The sequence below is a fragment of the Pleurodeles waltl genome, chromosome 2_1, assembly GCF_031143425.1.
Source record: "Pleurodeles waltl isolate 20211129_DDA chromosome 2_1, aPleWal1.hap1.20221129, whole genome shotgun sequence".
Taxonomy (NCBI): domain Eukaryota; kingdom Metazoa; phylum Chordata; class Amphibia; order Caudata; family Salamandridae; genus Pleurodeles; species Pleurodeles waltl.
The window spans coordinates 286199605-286217398 of NC_090438.1; positions in this window are offsets into that span (position 1 = coordinate 286199605).

Consider the following 17794-nt stretch of genomic DNA (forward strand, 5'->3'; position numbering starts at 1 on the left):
TTGCTGAATTCAAGTTTGGAGGAAGTCATTACTTCCAAAAGGTAAAGTGCCTCTTACCATAATGAGCAAAGCGTTTTCCAGTTTCTAGAGTACAGCGGCCTTTGCACAAGCAATTTAAAGCGTTTCAGTTCACAGATGTAAAGCGCTTTTGCGCACAGCAATTCAAAGCGTTTCCGTTCACAGATGTAAAGCGCTCTTTTGCACAAGCAATTCAAAGCATTCCCGTTCACAGATGTAAAGCGCTCATTTGCACAACAATTCAAAGCGCTTCAGTTCACAGATGTAAAGTGCTCTTGGCATGACAATTCAGGCGCTTCAGTTCACAGATGTAAAGCGCTCTTGGCACGACAATTCAGGCGCTTCAGTTCACAGATGTAAAGCGCTCTTGGCTCAACAATTCAAAGCGTTTCAGTTCACAGATGTAAAGCGATCTTGGCATAGCAATTCAACCGCTTCAGTCCTCAGGTTTAAAGCGCTCTTGGCACAACAATCAAAGCGCTTCAATTCACAGGAGTAAAAGGTTCTTGGCACAACAATCTAAGTGATTCAGGCTACTTGTGTAAAAGCGCTTCCTGGTATTATTGAGTAAAGCGCTTCAAGGTCAATGAGTAGAACTTTCTGGCATTTATTGTTGTGAATGTGAAAGTATTTCTGGAGATAAGCAAATCATAGTTTTCATTGTTCTTTGGAAAGCTTAAGATGTGAAAAGCATATTTAATTCTTTGAGATTTTCTAAGTCATGATCAAAGGTTTATACTGTGAATATAGATGTTACAGGATTGATATTCTGTGTGTAATCATAGTTCAAAGTTCTTGCCATCTCTTGATTCTGAGGTCGTAGTTTACTCATGTTCCTTGTATCAAAGAAGAGGCTTTGCCCTCATTTCAAAAGAGGTCTCCATCTGATATCTCGGAGACGCATTTAGTCAAGAGTTGTAGGAAGTTGGCTCTGTATATACTATTTCAAAGTGAGAAATAGTGTGCACAGAGTCCAAGGGTTCAGCTTAGAGGTAAGACAGTGGCAAAAAGAGATAATTCTAATGCTCAATTTTGTGGTAGTGTGGTCGAGCAGTAGGCTTATCAGAGGGTAGTGTTAAGCATTTGTTGTACACACACAGGCAATAAATGAGGAACACACACTCAAAGACAATTCCAGGCCAATAGGTTTTTATATATAGAAAGATATCTCTTCTTAATTTATTTTAGGAACCACAGGTTCAAGATTTACAAACAATACTTTAAATGAAAGGTATTTCACTCAGGTATCTTAGGAACTTTGAATTATCACAATAGCATGTACAGTTTTGACAAAAATGGCAATAAGCTATTTTAAAAGTGGACACTGCAAAAATCAACAGTTCCTGGGGGAGGTAAGTATTTGTTAGGTTCACAGGAAGTAAAGCACTTACAGGGTTCAAAGTTGAGTCCAAGGTAGCCCACCGTTGGGGGTTCAAGGCAACCCCAAAGTTACCACACCAGCAGCTCAGGGCCGGTCAGGTGCAGAGGTCAAAGTGGTGCCCAAAACTCATAGGCTTCAATGGAAATAGGGGTGCCCCGGTTCCAGTCTGCCAGCAGGTAAGTACCCGCGACTTCGGAGGGCAGACCAGGGGGAGTTTTGTAGGGCACCGGGCAGGGACACAAGCAGGCACAGAAAGTACACCCTCAGCGGCACAGGGGCGGCCGGGTGCAGAGTGCAAACAGGCGTCGGGTTTGCAATAGGATTCAATGGGGAGACCCGGGGGTCTCTTCAACGATGCAGGCAGACAAAAGGGGGGCTCCTCGGGGTAGCCACCACCTGGGCTAGGAAGAGGGCCGCCTGGGGGCCGCTCCTGCACTGGAGTTCGGTTCCTTCAGGTCCTAGGGGCTGCGGGTGCAGTGTGTTTTCCAGGCATCGGGTTCCTTGAAGCAGGCAGTCGCGGTCAGGGGGAGCCTCTGGATTCCCTCTGCAGGCGTCACTGTGGGGGCTTAGGGGGGTCAACTCTGGCTTCTCACGGGCTCACAGTCGCCGGGGAGTCCTCCCTGTACAGTTAGTTTTCCGCCGGTCGAGCCGGGGGCGTCGGTTGCAGAGTGGAAAATCTCACGCTTCTGACGGGAAACGTGTGGTCTTTAAAAGTTGCTTCTTTGTTGCAAAGTTGCAGTTTCTGTTGAACAGGGCCGCTGTCCTCTGGAGTTTCTTGGTCCTTTTAGATGCAGGGTAGTCCTCTGAGGCTTCAGAGGTCGCTGGACCCTGGGGGACGTGTCGCTGTTGCAGTTTTTCTTGAAGCGGGGAGACAGGCCGGTAGGGCTTGGGCCAAAGCAGTTGGTGTCTCCGTCTTCTCTGCAGGGCTTCAGGTCAGCAGTCCTTCTTCATCTTCAGGTTGCAGAAATCTATCTTCCTAGGTTCTGGGGGCCCCTAAATACTCTATTTAGGGGTGTGTTTAGGTCTGGGAGGTTAGTAGCCAATGGCTACTAGCCCTGAGGGTGGCTACACCCTCTTTGTGCCTCTTCCCGGTGGGGAGGGGGTCACATCCCTAATCCTATTGGGGGAATCCTCCATCTGCAAGATGGAGGATTTCTAAAAGTCAGAGTCACCTCAGCTCAGGACACCTTAGGGGCTGTCCTGACTGGGGAGTGGCTCCTCCTTGTTTTTCTCATTATCTCCTCGAGCTTTGCCGCCAAAAGTGGGAGCAGTGGCTGGAGGGGCGGACATCTCCACTAGCTGGGATGCCCTGTGGCACTGTAACAAAGGGGGTGAGCCTTTGAGGCTCACCGCAAGGTGTTACAGTTCCTGCAGGGGGAGGTGAGAAGCACCTCCACCCAGTACAGGCTTTGTTCCTGGCCACAGAGTGACAAAGGCACTCTCCCCATGTGGCCAGCAACATGTCTGGTGTGTGGCAGGCTGGCAAAACTAGTCAGCCCACACTGGAAGTCGGGTATGTTTTCAGGGGGCATCTCTAAGATGCCCTCTGGGTGTAGTTTTACTATAAAGTGCACACTGGCATCAGTGTGCATTTATTGTGCTGAGACGTTTGATACCAAACTTCACAGTTTTCAGTGTAGCCATTATGGTGCTGGCAAGCAGTGTGCATGTGCTGAGTGAGGGGTCCCCAGGGTGGCATAACACATGTTGCAGCCCTTAGAGACCTTCCCTGGCATCAGGGCCCTTGGTACCAGGGGTACCAGTTACAAGGGACTTACCTGGGTGCCAGGGTTGTGCCAATTGTGGAGACAAAGGTACAGTTTAGGGAAAGAACACTGGTGCTGGGGCCTGGTTAGCAGGCCTCAGCACACTTTCAAATCATAACTTGGCATCAGCAAAGGCAAAATGTCAGGGGGTAACCATGCCAAGGAGGCATTTCCTTACAAGAGTCTATTGATGAGTTTCATTTCTATGAATGAGTAAATGCATATTTGTTCTAACCTTTACGTTTCAGATCTCTCTCCCTGCTGTTCCCTACCCTGATTCCCTTCCCCCCGACTGGCTTCATCATAACTCTGTGCTTTAATAGCTTTCTGAGTTGGTGACGCCGGAAGGTGGGCCTTTTGTTCAGCGACGTGCAGATCCCGAGGAAAGGACACCGTGACAAGTACTTACCACTGACAGCACATTACAGGCACACAAGACATAGGATTGCTGAAGACAGGATGTAATGCATTTCCATCTATGTTTTTTTATTGTTGAACTTAGCCTCTAAAACTGGAAAAGTCCCACACAGATAACCAGTGTCAATATAAAGACAAACTGCAAGCCAATCAGACCCATTTTAGAATAGTGTAACAATCAGACAAAATAGGACAAACTTTGGTTTTCTCCCAGTTTTAGGAAGTTAAGACAGAAACTTTTTTCTTCAGAACATCAGTGAGAAATAACCTCCACTGCACTTCTTAAAATGTTTTGGCAACAACTCACCTGGAAAAATAAGTCTGAAATGAAAGCAGCTAAATGTGCTAACTATATTTAAGAAGTTAGGGTATTAGTTGAGGGGAAGAGCATCCACCTCAAGTAATAAACACAACCCTTGTCAGGGTGACTCCTTAAAGTCACTAAATCAACTTGAAATCAACCCCCTGGTAGCTATGCCACAGAGCAGACAGGCTCAACTTAAAGGCAATCCGTAAAGATTTTATGCAGTTTCAAACCAACAATAAAGTCAAACTATTTGGAAAATTAATGTAGGGTTTAATACATAAAATAACACCAAAATGACAAAAGTCAAATAAGGGAAACCAGAGATATGCATTTTTGATACTTAGATGTGAAGAAGGTGCCAAAAAACATTATCATCCACTAAAATCAACTGGTTGAGCTTCACCGGTAGGCACAAGTTAAGGCTGACCATGATGGTGGTCAGGTGTGGATACAGATATCAGGTTCGACCTAGCTGGGAATTTTATCTTGGGACTTAGACCTTGCAGTGGAAGTCACAAATCCTCATCAGGAAAACGCAGCAGACTATGGCCAAAGAGGGCTCCACTCTTCTGGATACCTTCTCAAAGAGCTACCACTGAATCAGATTTGCTGCTGCAAAACATTCAGGCAAGAGCAACCTGAATCTTTGGCCAATGGCAACACACCTTCATTGCATTGGCTTGGCAGGTTGGTCACGGTCCTCCGCAGGTCTTTGGTCAAGTTGCAAGTGGTCAACTGCCAAGCTGCAGAAAAGGCCTCTTTTAGCTTGTTGTGTCCCTGTTGCTTGAACAGGAGATCAAACTTATGGCCCTTGGAATCCACTTCTTTGTCTTGCCTACATGAGGGAGAGCAGGTTCAGTCTTTTAGGCTTTTCTCAGGTCACAAACAGTATGGCCAATCCTTTTCTGTTTTGCCACAGGTCTAAAAGGTATTCAGAGGAGGCTACTGTGGGTGTGTGGGTGCTACAGTTACACCTGGCACCAGCTTGTGGGTGGTGTGACTCCTGGCCCCTCCTAACCAGTAGATACATTTCCCAGGGGCTACCCGACCCCCATCTGCACCACTTCCTGCATCCCATACTACAATCACACAGTGTCCCTGTCTGCTTAAATCTAAGATGGTAAAACTCTTCTCCATTTGTGCAGAGCCTGCGTGCCCACCCCAGAGGTAGACTAGTTAAATGAGCAACTACTTCTGTGTGATTTCTCTAATTCAATTCTGAGGCAGCTCCTCTCCCACTGGAATTGTGTGGGAAACTGGCACCCTGTTGCAGTATCCCCCCATACACAGCTTTTGCCTGGTTTCTGGGTGCAATTTGGACTGGAGTGCACTGGGATCCTGCTAACCAGGTCCCCAGTGCCAGTGCTCTTTCCCTAAAAATTGCAAATGTATTGATATAATTGTCAACACCTTTAGCTGCCACTGTAAGTCCCTAGTAGATGGTACTTAAATACCAAAGGCTTGGGGTATTAAGGGTAGGCCCCTGAGGGCAGCAGCAGCACCGATTGTGCCACCCTCAAGGACCATGCATTCAGATACATCCAGCATTGCCATTGCAGGCTGAGTGTTCTGATGCAATCCTAAAATACAAACTCAACATGAAACACAGCCTGTGTGTCCTGCCCACTACACACTACATAAAAAATAGGTAAGTCAATCCTCTGGCAGGCCTTCCAGCCCTAAGGCACTGTGCACAATACTGTATGTGTGGGCATAGATACATGAGCAATATGTCCTTACTGTGTCCCTGCCAACCCTGGGACATAGTAAGTGAACAGAGCAGCCATTTAATGCTAGTGCTGGACACTGGTCAGTATGAGTTTCACAGCTACATGATGGCTACTCTGTACCCTTGGTTGTTTTGGTATCAAACAACTCAGAATAATAAATCCAAGCTGGTACCAGCATTGGATGTATCCCAAAATGTACCTATGGGATACCTTAGAAAAAGCTAACTATCCTGGCATGGTTGCTGGCTGGTCACAGCCAGCCTGCCACCACCAGACAAGATTTTGGAACCCTGACGTGAGAGATCCTGCTCTTTGGGTCCCAGAACATAGCCCTTCCTGGGCAGAGGTGCCATCACACCTCCCCCAAAGAATATGCCCTGCCCTGCTAGCAAGCTTCAAAGTGCTTACTTCCCTTGAAAATTAACCGCCAAGCCTGCTGCTAGCAGCAGATGGCTGCCCCCATTGCAAACCCCCACTTTTGATGGGAGAAACAGCAGGAAAACACACAAAGGACAGGAGGATTGGTCAGACCCAGCTTTCACCACTCCTAAGGTGATGCATGCAAGGTGACCCCACCATGTCATTTGCCACCATCTTGTATGGAAGGAAAATAGCCAATGAGGTATAGGGAGGTGACCTCTACGCACAGGAAGTGGTCACTTAGTGGGTGTAGTCACCCTAAGGTAGATGACCCATTGGTCACTACTAGGTAATCCCCTAAATGCCCACTAAATACAGTATGTAGTGGGCATCCCTAGACCAGAAAATCAGATTCCAAGGACAAAAGAAGACCAGCAACAAAGAAGACTGAAGACTCGAGAACTGAAGTCCTGCTGCATCAAGGAAAAGGTGCCAAACCCTGCCTGCTGTACCCAGGACTCGAGAATCACCATTGAGGGGTTGCTTGGACATTAGATAGACTCTACAAACTCTCAGAGGACCTCCACACTTCGAAACTCACCAAAAATCTTCCTCCAGGGTAAAGGCATCACTCTTCTGCAACAAAGACCAAAGACCAAGTGAAGGCCACTTCACTGACTGCCTGCTGACAAAGGCACTGGACTTCACAGCCAGACCAAATTCCACCCAATGGACCGTTACGAGAAATCCTGCAAATGTGCCAAGTTTGGTGGCACTGTGCCCTCCAGTGGCTGAACCGCACCATTGTCCCACGTAGTGGTCACCTAATGTCCAACATCCAGAAGGACAGTCCATTCCAGACTGAAAAAGTACCAGAAGGAAGCCTCAGTCCACGGACTTCAGAAACCACCAGGTCCTTGCACCAGAGTGCCCCAGCTAACCTGCAAGCAACCCTCAAAGTGACCTACCTTCTGCCTCCTGAGGGCAACTTTGCTCACAGCTCCTGGCTCACCGATTGACTCTGCACCCGGCCGCACTGTGCCCTCCACCGAAGATCCAGTTGTGCCCTAAGGGTCTCCCACCACTTGGGTCCTCAACACTCCGAGAGGACCCACTGGACTTAGCTTTACTCCACCTCTGCAGTGCTTTTCCAAGTGTTCCCCTGCAGTGGCCTCGCACCAGCTTTAACGACATTCTGCATTTGCTCCTGCTGAAACAAGGAGCCACCAGAACTTCTCTAGCTGGTCCAAAGTGTCCACCAATAACCTCGTCATATCTGCAAAAGGAGTCATTGGTGAACACATTGCCTGACGTTATATATATTTTTAAAGTATTTCTCCATTGATTCCTATGGTGCATCATTACGCACAAAAAGACTATTTTTGCTAATCTTCAGAAATTCTTAACTTAAAAAGCACTTACCTGATTTTGATGATCTTGGTCTTCAAATTTTTATAAAAATCTGAAGTATTTTTGTAAATTGGTCTCAACAATGCTTAATACTTCTCCAAGATTAGCCTAACTGCTCGACCAAGCTACCATAAAAATTAAAGCATTAGGTGGTCTAGGTTTTAACTCTGTAAACCGATGTTTAGTTGCCTGGACCCTCTGCACAGTGTGACTAGTTGTCAACACCAGAGCAGTACGCGCTCTATTGGCGACAAAAATGCAAAAACCCAGCACTCTCAAAACAACGTAATTTATGCATTGTGCTGATATGTTGTGGTTTAACCTTTTGCATTGCAGAGTTCAATCCTGAAAACTTATTTTTAATATGCTTACAAATACTGTTCCTTTGCAATGTATTGCTGCAGGTTTTCATAGTGTGTTAGGGTGTGGTCCCTTTCCAGGGCCTTCCAGAGACTTTCCCTGCAACATGCCTGGGCGTGGTTCTGGGCTGGGCCAAGACTCTATAAAAGAGAGCCAGCCAAACTCCCAGTACTCACTATTCAGAGGTCCCGGTGCAGAGCAGCAGCTTCTTCCTGAGCTCCTGTCCCGGCGGCCTATTTGGATCTTCTAGTCTTCTGCCCTTCATCCTTCATTGGTGATCATTGTTCCAGGCGGTAAGACGGTGGTTGGACTATCCCGACACCGTTATCGAGAATTTTCATTTTCTTGGTTTAATTCTTAAATGAGTAACAGATTACTTGCGTGCTACCATTTCTTGACATTTATATGGTAGTTTACAAATAGGCAAGACTCCCGATTTGTTTCATAAAGGTTTGACTTTGTTATTCATTGCGTGCTACCATTTCTTGACATTTACATGGTGGCTTAAGAATCGGCAAGACGCGCGATTCGTTTTATGGTGTTTAAACATTGTTGTCCATTGCGCGCTACTATTTCTTGACATTTACATGATGTTTTACGAATTAGCAAGACGCGCAACTCGGTTCATGAGGATTTGACTTTGTTATTTATTGCGCGCTACCATTTCTTGACATTTACATGGTGGCTTAAGAATCGGCAAAAGAAGTGCGATTTGTTTCATTGTACTTTGATCTTGTTATTTATTGTGAGCTGTTATTTCTTGACATTTACATCGTGTTTTACGAATCGGCAAGACGCGCGATTCGATTAATGATGATTTGACTTTGATATTCATTGCGTGCTACCATTTCTTGGTATTTTACATGGTGACACTCGAATCGGCAAGACGCACGATTCTCTCCTCAAGTTTAATTCATGTTGTTTATTGTATGCCACTATTCTAAGATACTTATTATGTAATGTTCGAGTTGACAAGTTATGTGATTTGTTTTGTGAATCCATATTGGGTTATTCATGGTGCACAATCCTTTTATGGTGTTTACTATATATATATATATATGTCTGCAATATGCACAATTTGTGTTGAAACATTTTAAGAGTACACAGAAGGCCAGAGTTTCTAGATGCAATATTGTATGGTCCTAGTATACATTCTCAAAACAGGATTTATATGACTGGTTTAAAATTTAGTCAGAATGTTTTTCTGATTCTCATGTAAAGGAAAGTACTTAAATAAGAAAGTTTTCATTTAATTCATCTTGATTCCCCTACAGGTATCCGGCCATCTTGAAACTTAGTCATTTTAAACTTAACTCTTAGATTGTTCATGTTTTCAGAGTGACTAGGCTTAGAATCATAGTCTAGTATTGATTTCAGGAGATATAATTTTCTTATTGTGTGTTCTAACCTTTTTCTTACTACAGGTCTCCTTCCCAGCTGTTCCCTTCCTAATCCCCTCTTCCCCTCTTGAACTCTCTCAGTGTCTGTGATTTATCTATCAGAGTCTTGGAGCTGTTCAGTGGTGGACGTGTTGGGAACGTGCACAGACCCCGAGGATCTGGTGACTCTGATAGAATAGTGAGCCCACTAATTATTATCCTCCTGGCTTGTGTAAGTTTTCAGCATGGCCACGCTAGACGAGTTAGTCAAGGCTATCACCCAGCTCCAAGCAGAGGTGGTATCATCCAAAGAATTGACAACTAGCTTAGCAGAGAGAGTGAGTCAGTTGCAAGATAAGGTAGAGAAGAAGGAACAAAGTCCCACAGGTGTGTCTTGGCCAGGTACTTCTTCTCAGGCTTCTGGAAGTAATCCGATTTCCCTAAATGTTCCATCTGCAATTCCTTTAGCTCCCCCAGAACGTTTCTCAGGTGACCCTTTGAAAGCGCAATCTTTCCTGGTTCAAGTGGAACTACACTTCACCTGCAGACCAAATACTTTCCCCGATGCCCAGTCCAAAGTAGCTTTCTTGTTATCATATCTGTCTGGGGATGCAGCTACTTGGGCAATTCCTCTTGTGCGTAAAAATAGTCCCTTGTTGTACAACTGGAGAAATTTTGTTCGTGAATTTGAGAGATTTTGTGATCGTAGAACTGTAACACAGTCAGCAGATTGTGAATTATTAGATTTACGCCAAGGGAATCAAGACCTAGTGTCGTATTTAGCCAACTTTAACCATCTGGTTGCCAAGACATCCTGGCCTGAAGAAAAATAAGCGGTCTTGTTTTACAAGGGACTCAAAGAGGAACTAAAAGATATCTTAGCGCAAATCGACCCACAACCTACAGACTGTCAAGAATTAATAAATCTTGTCTTGAGACTTGATCATCGTTTAGCAGAACGTAAAGGAATGCGCAAAAAGATTGAAAAATATTCATGGCGCGTTCATGATAACAGAGACTTAAGAACTCCGAAAGAAAGAACACCGGAACCGATGGAAATTGGAACCATCAGAAGACCTTTGACCAAAGGTGAAAAGGACCTACGCAGAAAAAATGGACAATGTCTTTATTGTGGGTGAAAAGGTAATTTTGCCAAAGATTGTCCAATCAAACCAAAGAACAAGCAAGGTCCAGTTCAGAAGGTCGCAGCCAATGCACCAGTCGAGTTGGAAAACTAAAACACCCAAGCTGCAGAGAAGGGTTGCTCTTGGGTGTCACCATGGACCCTTCACAATCTAGACATCTTAAACTGGAAATAAGAGTTCAGGTCAAGAAAAAGATCTATTTCAAAAAGGCTGTAGTCGATTCTGGGGCTACTGGGAACTTTCTTGATGTCCAATTGGTTAGTGCATGGGGGATCCCATGTATTGAAAAGAAGACCCCAGAAATAATCCAGGCAGTCGATGGAAAACGCTTGACTGGAGGTCCGGTAACTCTTCAGACTATCCCCTTTTCGATGATTTGTGAAGATAAGAATCAAAGAAAGAAACATAAAGAGAAAATCATCCTTGACGTGATCCATGCTCCCCAATATGGTATTATCCTTGGCTTGCCATGGTTAACTCATCACAATCCAGAGATCAAATGGGCAGAACGAAAATTTGTGTTCTCATCTGCGCTATGTAACAAACAATGTCTCCAAAAGATTCAAGTACCAAAAGTTTGCAACTCTTACATAGCTACTGCCGCGGAAGAAAGAAATGCAGCTGCCCAAATAGTCTTCATCTTACAAAGATGTATTTGATGAGAAAGGAGCAGAGACTCTACCTCCTCATAGATCTTATGACTATCAAATTGATCTAGCCCCAGGTGCAATACTTCCCAACTGTCGTGTATATGCCCTATGCCCTGTCAGAACATGAAAATCAACATTTACGAAAATACCTAGATACATTTTTGGAGAATGGCTTCATTCGCCCCTCTAAGTCTCCTGCAGCTTCGCCTTTGTTTTTTGTTCCAAAAGCTAATGGAGAACTTCGAACTTGCATCGACTATAGGGGTTTGAACAAAGTCACCATCAAGAATAAATATCCTTTACCCATAATTCCAGTCTTATTGGAACAAGTAAAGAGACCAAAAATCTACACGAAGCTTGACCTTCGAGGTGCTTATCATTTGGTCAGAATGAGAGAGGGTGACAAATGGAAAACAGCGTTCAAGACAAGATATGGCCTTTTTGAATACACCGTCATGCGTTTGGTCTGTGTAATGCTCCAGCAGCATTTCAATTTTTCTTGAATTACGTTCTTAGAGAGTACCTCGACATATTTGCCATAGTCTACCTCAATGACATTTTGATCTACTCAGACAATGAAAACGAACATGTCCAACATGTCAAGAAAATTCTTGCAGCCCTTTGAAAACACCATTTATACTGTAAACTAACCAAGTGTGAGTTTCATGATACCACAGTTGAGTTTTTAGGAGTTATTCTTACCCCTCAAGGTATGGTGATGGCAGAAAATAAAGTAAAAGCCGTATCTGATTGGCCCACCCCAAAGACTGTTCATGATGTACAATGTTTCCTGGGGTTTGCTAATTTTTACCGGAGGTTCATAAATCATTTCTCCCAGACAGTGGCTCCAATCACTAAGCTACTAAGAAAGAAAGAAAAGTTTGTATGGTCCCAGAAGCTGATCAAGCCTTCTCGACTTTGAAGGAGGCTTTCTCCACTGCCCCAGTCATGACTCATCCTGATGCGAATCAACCTTTCATAGTGGAAGCTGATGCTTCAGATGTAGCAATAGGAGCCGTCTTATCACAACGAAATAAAGACACTGGTCAACTTCATCCTGTAGCTTATATGTCTCGGAACTTGAACGAAGCCGAACAGAACTATGTCATTGCTGAAAAAGAGCTTCTGGCGATTTGTGACGCCTTTAAAGAATGGAGACATCATTTGTTGGGTGCCAAATACACTGTCATAGTATAAACTGATCATCGTAATCTTCAATTCATGAGTTCCGCCAGACTTTTGACCCCTCGGCAATTACGCTGGATGCTTTTTTTTGCCGAATTTGATTTTGTAGTAACCTTCCGGCCTGGTAAAGATAATCGCAAGGCTGACGCCTTGTTCCGTCAAGAGTCTACCACGTTGCCTGCATTTCAAGCCTCCAGAGCTATCACTGCTCCTGACAAGGTTCTGTGTATCATAAAAACTGAAGATTTCTTTGAAGAAATTCGCAACTCTTTCACTGTTGAAAAATGGCAAACATGGGCCCAAGCAGATCCCAAAAGGTCAATCAAGCAAGGTTTACCCTTTCATGACGCTCGTTTGTTCGTACCCACTACCAAACTTCGCAAGATAGTGTTTCATTGGTTGCATGTTATACCTACGGCAGGTCACCCAGGTACTCCTAAAACTCTTGAACTGATCCAATGCTATTTTTGGTGGCCTACCCTAACAAAAGATGTAAAAGTAATGGTAAACAACTGTGAAGTTTGTGCTTGCATTAAAACAAGTCATTCAAAACCAAAAGGGTTGTTACATCCACTTCCAACCCCAAGTCGTCCATGGGAGCACATTTCTTTAGACTTTATTACCGGTCTGCCAGTGGTTCAACAGCATTCAGTAATTCTGGTGGTAGTAGATAGTCTCACGAAATATGGACATTTCATCGCCGGTAAAAAATTGCCCACTTCTAGTGAATTGGCAACTATTTTACTGAACAGAGTGGTTCGTTATCATGGACTGCCAAAGGTTATCCTCTCCGATCGGGAGTCACAATTTTCCTCCAATTTCTGGAAGCCATGGTGCAAAACACTCCAAGTGACATCTACGCTATCTACTAGTCACCATCCTCAAACAGATGGTCAAACGGAGAGACTAAATCAGACTTTGAAACAATACCTACGTGCATACGCTGAAAAGGCACTTCATTCTTGGACATCTATGCTCTGGTTAGCTGAGTTAGCTTACAATAACTCATTCCACACTTCTATTGGCGTTACACCCTTTTTTGGTTTATTTGGCTATCATCCTGACACCTTGCCCATCACAATTCCTCAAGAAAGTTCTCTTACTCCAGCTGTGTCAGAAACCATTCAGCATTTACATCAAACCCAGAAACTGATTCAACAGCATTTAGAAAAAGCCAAACAAAAATTTAAAAGGCATTATGACAAGAAACATTGTGAGGGACCGCAATATCAACAAGGTGACAAAGTGTGGATTTCCACAAAACATATAAACTTCAAGAAGAAGCACATGTTTAACCCCAAATTCGTAGGTCCTTAAACTGTCCTTCAGGAAATCAATCCGGTGACCTATAAACTACAATTGCCCAGATCCTTACGGATTCACCCAGTGTTCCACACTTCCCTCTTGAAAAAGGCAGTCCAAAAGGTCCACCCTCATCCAGCTCCTGTTCTAGTACAAGGGGAAGAAGAATACGAAGTCAAGAAAGTGTTGGATTCTAAACTGAGAGGGCGTAATCTATGGTACTTAATCTCATGGAAAGGTTATGGTCCTGAAAGTAACTCATGGGTTTCCACATCCGATGTTCATGCTCCAGTACTTGTGAGACGCTTTCATCGTCTTAATCCAAGCAAACCAGGCCCTAGAGCGCGTCTGGGAGAGGGGAGTACTGTCAACATCAGAGCAGTACGCCCTCTATTGGCGACAAAAATGCAAAAACCCAGCACTCTCAAAACAACGTAATTTATGCATTTTGCTGATATGTTGTGGTTTAACCTTTTGCATTGCAGAGTTCAATCCGGAAAACGTATTTTTAATATGCTTACAAATACTGTTCCTTTGCAATGTATTGCTGCAGGTTTTCAGAGTGTGTTAGGGTGTGGTCCCTTTCCAGGGCCTTCCACAGACTTTCCCTGCAACATGCCTGGGCGTGGTTCTGGGCCGGGCCAAGACTCTATAAAAGAGAGCCAGCCCAACTCCCAGTGCTCACTATTCAGAGGTCCCGGTGCAGAGCAGCAGCTTCTTCCTGAGCTCATGTCCTGGCGGCCTATTTGGATCTTCCAGTCTTCTGCCCTTCATCCTTCATTGGTGATCATTGTTCCAGGCGGTAAGACGGTGGTTGGACTATCCCGACACCGTTATTGAGAATTTTCATATTCTTGGTTTAATTCTTAAATGAGAAACAGATTACTTGCGCGCTACCATTTCTTGACATTTATATGGTAGTTTACAAATAGGCAAGACGTGCGATTTGTTTCATAAAGGTTTGACTTTGTTATTCATTGCGTGCTACCATTTCATGACATTTACATGGTGGCTTAAGAATCGGCAAAAGAAGCGCGATTCGTTTCATTGTACTTTGATCTTGTTATTTATTGTGAGCTGTTATTTCTTGACATTTACATCGTGTTTTACGAATCGGCAAGACGCGCGATTCGATTAATGATGATTTGACTTTGATATTCATTGCGTGCTACATGGTGACACTCAAATCGGCAAGACGCACGATTCTCTCCTCGAGTTTAATTCATGTTGTTTATTGTATGCCACTATTCTAAAATACTTACTATGTAATATTCGAGTTGACAAGTTATGTGATTTGTTTCCTGAATCCATATTGTGTTATTCATGGTGCACAATCCTTTTATAGTGTTTATGTCAGAGTCACCAGATCCTCGGGGTCTGTGCACGTTCCCAACACGTCCACCACTGAACAGCTCCAAGACTCTGATAGATAAATCACAGAGACTGAGAGAGTTCAAGAGGGGAAGAGGGGATTAGGAAGGGAACAGCTGGGAAGGAGTCCTGTAGTAAGAAAAAAGTTAGAACACACAATATGAAAATTATATTTCCTGAAATCAATACTAGACTATAATTCTAAGCCTAGTCACTCTGAAAACATGAACAATCTAAGAGTTAAGTTTAAAATGACTAAGTTTCAAGATGGCCGGATCCCTGTAGGGGAATCAAGATGAATTAAATGAAAACTTTCTTATTCAAGTACTTTCCTTTACATGAGAATCAGAAAAAACATTCTGACTAAATTTTAAACCAGTCATATAAATCCTGTTTTGAGAATGTATACGAGGACCATACAATATTGCATCTAGAAACTCTGGCCTTCTGTGTACTCTTAAAATGTTTCAACACAAATTGCACATATTGCAGACATATATATATATATATATATATATATAAACACTTAGGATTGGAGTTTCCTTATCTGCACCAAACCATCAAAGGTGCTTGTCTCGATATGCGCGCCATCGCGTATTATGTCAACACATTTCTCCCGCATTCAGGAAGAAAGACAGCACTCCACGAACACAGTTCAATGATTTAATCGTCTACAGGGACGTGTTTCGGCGTTGCCGCCTTCTTCAACCTGTCAAACGCCATGTTGGCTCGATTTAAATACTCACATGGTGGCGTTATTAACCAACCAGCAAACATTTCAAATTAAACTCGCTTATTGTCAACATGAAATATACCACTGTTGTGGTCATACAAAATCAAGTAAGACATTATTAATTAATTAACCGATCTTGACAGAGAAAAACTAAATGAATATTAGATAAATAATTGTAAATTCTTTTGGACTACTACTATTATGCATGTGTACAAAGACGTGACATCCAACGTCATCAATAAAAAATTACTTTCCCATGTGACATCAAAAATCCTTCTCAAGAAAGATCTGCACATTCACTTATATTAATCCATTTGGCTATAAAAGTGAAGTGTCATTTACTGGTAGAAATTGAGTTAAGATGGTTAGACAAAGAATGCATAATATGGATAAAGAAATAATCAGCTAATCAGTTATATTTGATGGATCAAATAACATACATAAAAATATTTTTTAGAATTTTGGTGATGTATTGTGAATACAGAAATGCTTGGCACACACATTAATGTAGTAATCCAAAAGAATTTACAATTATTTATCTAATATTCATTTAGTTTTTCTCTGTCAAGATCGGTTAATTAATTAATTATGTCTTACTTGATTTTGTATGACCACAACAGTGGTATATTTCATGTTGACAATAAGCGAGTTTAATTTGAAATGTTTGCTGGTTGGTTAATAACACCACCATGTGAGTATTTAAATCGAGCCAACATGGCGTTTGACAGGTTGAAGAAGGCGGCAACGCCGAAACGCGTCCCTGTAGATGATTAAATCAATGAACTGTGTTCGTGGAGTGCTGTCTTTCTTCCTGAATGCGGGAGAAATGTGTTGATATATATATATATATATATATATATATATATATATATATATATATATATATATATATATATATATATAGTAAACACCATAAAAGGATTGTGCACCATGAATAACACAATATGGATTCAGGAAACAAATCACATAACTTGTCAACTCGAATATTACATAATAAATATCTTAGAATAGTGGCATACAATAAACAACATGAAATAAACTCGAGGAAAGAATTGTGCATCTTGCCGATTCGAGTGTCACCATGTAAAATACCAAGAAATGGTAGCACGCAATGAATATCAAAGTCAAATCATCATTAATCAAATCGCGCGTCTTGCCGATTTGTAAAACACGATGTAAATGTCAAGAAATAACAGCTCACAATAAATAACAAGATCAAAGTGCAATGAAACGAATCACGCTTCTTTTGCCGATTCTTAAGCCACCATGTAAATGTCAAGAAATGGTAGCGCGCAATGAACAACAAAGTTAAATCCTCATGAAACGAGTTGCGCGTCTTGCCAATTCGTAAAACATCATGTAAATGTCAAGAAATAGTAGCGCGCAATGGACAACAATGTTTAAACACCATAAAACGAATCGCGCGTCTTGCCGATTCTTAAGCCACCATGCCAATGTCAAGAAATGGTAGCACGCAATGAATAACAAAGTCAAACCTTTATGAAACAAATTGGGAGTCTTGCCTATTTGTAAACTACCATATAAATGTCAAGAAATGGTAGCGCGCAAGTAATCTGTTACTCATTTCAGAATTAAACCAAGAAAATGAAAATTCTCCATAACGGTGTCGGGATAGTCCAACCACCGTCTTACCGCCTGGAACAATGATCACCAATGAAGGATGAAGGGCAGAAGACTGGAAGATCCAAATAGGCCGCCGGGGCAGGAGCTCAGGAAGAAGCTGCTGCTCTGCACCTGGACCTCTGAATAGTGAGCACTGGGAGTTGGGCTGGCTCTCTTTTATAGAGTCTTGGCCCAGCCCAGAACCACGCCCAGGCATGTTGCAGGGAAAGTCTCTGGAAGGCCCTGGAAAGGGGCCACACCCTAACACACTCTGAAAACCTGCAGCAATACATTGCAAAGGAACAGTTTTTGTAAGCATATTAAAAATAAGTTTTCAGGATTGAACTCTGCAATGCAAAAGGTTAAACCACAACATATCAGCACAATGCATAAATTACGTTGTTTTGAGAGTGCTGGGTTTTTGCATTTTTGTCGCCAATAGAGCGCGTACTGCTCTGGTGTTGACAGTTTACTATATATATATATATATATATATATATATATATATATATATATATCTGCAATATGCGCAATTTGTGTTGAAACATTTTAAGAGTACACAGAAGGCCAGAGTTTCTAGATGCAATATTGTATGGTCCTAGTATACATTCTCAAAACAGGATTTATATGACTGGTTTAAAATTTAGTCAGAATGTT